We start from the raw sequence: 2,888 nt of genomic DNA on the forward strand, positions 1-2,888 counted from the left end.
ACTTCATTAATTATTATATATTTAGATAAATATATGATCAGTATTAACAATTTAAATAATAAGTTCTAGAAACTACTCATTAACAATATGCATTATTATTATTATTATTATTATTATATAAGTACATCATTGCATACGTAAAAGGATTAAACTTTTTGGCGTATTTTCGAAAAATAAAAGTGAACATTATTGTTAATGTACATGATGTATTAACATACATTAAGACTGAAGGTAAAATGAGAACCAAAGGCTAAGCAATTAGCAATTATAGTAGAGATGCTTGTGGCCCATCGTTCCATCTTTCTGCATTTGGTAAACACTGTATGAAATTGTATGATGTAAATGAAAAATGTAACAACTAGTACTTTTTCTTTTTATTCTCTGGTAAACACTGTAATTGTAATTGCATCTTCATGGCTTTGAATGGCTTTGTCCAACCAAAATAAATACAATACCGGTTGATTTGAATGGCTTTGTCCCGGTTCCCTTAGGATGACTGCCGGATGAGTGCAGTACTCATCTTATGGCTGGCCCTACACCTACACCCTAACTCAAATTATACATGAAGCGACCGCGACGGGATTTTTCTGCCTTTTCTCAGCCCATCCCATCTCTACTACTACTAGTATGCCTACAAATCTATGATGCTTAGTTAATATATATATATATTTACAAAAAATAAAAGAAAAAACATTTTAGGCCGAAGTTTTTTTTTCGTACAAAATGAACTAAGACTCGTATTATAATCCATGCTCTGTGTTTTTGTTCATAATTAAAAAAACAAAGGATAATGGTTCGGACAAGATGTACAAAGACAACACGATGAACAAATGTTGCATCGAAAATCCTTGCGGTGGTGGGGTTCCAACTTCCAAGAACTAACTATACTCTATTTGGTGTTACATGTAAATTGTATGTGGAATATCTATTCAATTCACAATATTGATAACAAAATATGCATTTACTTTAAGAAAGTTGATCCTGTAGGTGAGAATCTAATTGAAATTATTCTACCCAAGGAGACAATAACTTAAATCAGAATTGAGTGTTGGTGGAAACCAAGAGAAATAAAAGAATTTTAAATCTAAGAGAATTTATATAAAATCCCATTCAGAGAATGTTCATTGATTCTCTAGATCAAACAAAGACTATCACCCTCGTTATTCTTAAATTAGTTGGGGGGGGGGGGGGTTGGTCTCATGCAGCATCAGAATTAACACTAGTTTCATACAAACATTTTATAAGTACAAAAACATCTCCTTAAATATTGCAGTTCAAACCATCATAACCACTAACTTCCAGGAGTATCAGTTCATCACGTAACCCTACCCATGTGGAGTTTATACTAGACGAACATCTCCATCACAATGAACAACCCCTCTTCATGGTAACCTCTGCAACAGTACTCTTAATCCAATAACCTCAAGCTACAAAGCTGGTTGTCTTTCCCTCTATTCCACATTCATGTGAAGCTATATCTTTTAATCCTAGAAAATTTCCTGTACCAATTTAATAGAAGATATACGTTTAAATAAGTTGCAGAAAAAGATTCAAAGCAAAGTTTTTTTTTTTTTCCTTTTCCGGTAAAATTGGTTTACACAGACCCTAATGGTACCACCCATCCCCACAACCTCGACGGAAATGGGATTTGATCTCCACTGCAACTAACAAGAGATTTCCCTTGCCAGAGAACCAGAACTGTTACGGGGATGCCCATATGAAATGATTAATATCTTTGAACCCACAATTTCTCCTTCAGCAACAACATTTTTGAAACAATGGGAATTATTTTTCACTTCATCGCATCCCATCAACTAGATTAAATATCCTCGTTTCTGATTTTCCATGCGAATTCGAAGAAAGAATGAAAGATATCTTTTGATATTCTTCTTCTGCAACCTACTTCGCCCAACAAGTCTTTGTTTATTTTTCTCTGAAGGCATCTTCTGTTTCTATTCGTTGCCTTTACTAGAGTAAGATTTTAACTTGAGTTGGCATTTAGGATCTCTAACTTTCGACTGGAAAATTTAGTTAATGAAATTAAGGAATTTCCATTGTCTTTTTATTTTTCTCTTTCTGGTAATGTAAAGGTATCTTAAAAATTGAAACCCAGTTAAGTTCTTGAGTATTTGGTGACCTTTGCTTGTGGGTGAGAAATTGCAATTTGTAACTTGAGTGGGCAAACAAATACAAAATGAAAGAGCTAAATATTTGAGGCAGCAGCCCAAGGACTATTTCACTTCTTTCTGAGACAGCTAGTAACACCATAACCAATCATGCATCGTTACACATGAAAGATAGAAGTAAACAGTACAAGAGAGCACACCAAAAGCCTGAACTCATCAATAATTCAAATAGTCGTCGTTTGTTCCAAAAACCTTCTTGAGTTGTTCATGGAACCCAAACTCAATGTGCACATGAGAACACAAAACTCTTTTTGATTCAGTGCTCCATCACCATCCAAATCTCCTTCTTTTAACATACAGAAGAGTTCCTCGTCTCCCAAGTCTTGCACTCCCAAAAGCCAGGTGTTTCGCTTCAGGCTTTCGAACGTGATGAGACCCTTTGCATGATCCATCAACAGACAGAACCCATAACACAGCTCTGCAATAAATCGATCAGCGCCCATGCTCTCTACCATTGACGGAAAGTAATCTTCAAACATGATGTCATTCTCTTGAGCCATTGCTTGGATAACTGGAAAAGAAGACTAGGAGGGAGGTGGAGAAAGAGAAAAAGAGTATGAAACACGGGAAGAGATAAGCAGTAGAAGAGAGAGAGAGAGAGAGAGAGAGAGATGTATTATTGTAGGATAATTGATCGGCCTTGGTGCCAACGGAATTGACGATAAGAGGTTTTTATAACAGCGTTACGGCCGTCCTAGTCGG

The 2,888-nt window shown here is 35.6% G+C and overlaps 1 pseudogene; it reads right to left on the reverse strand.

Annotated features, from left to right (window-relative positions):
* Positions 1 to 2,350: 2,350 nt before the first annotated feature.
* Positions 2,351 to 2,686, reverse strand: LOC148878000 (calcium-binding protein KRP1 pseudogene; annotated as a pseudogene).
* Between the last annotated feature and the right edge of the window lie 202 nt (positions 2,687 to 2,888).

Source organism: Nelumbo lutea, chromosome 1 (assembly GCF_056320005.1).
Source record: "Nelumbo lutea isolate HS-2025 chromosome 1, American lotus-T2T, whole genome shotgun sequence".
NCBI classification, from domain to species: Eukaryota; Viridiplantae; Streptophyta; class Magnoliopsida; order Proteales; family Nelumbonaceae; genus Nelumbo; species Nelumbo lutea.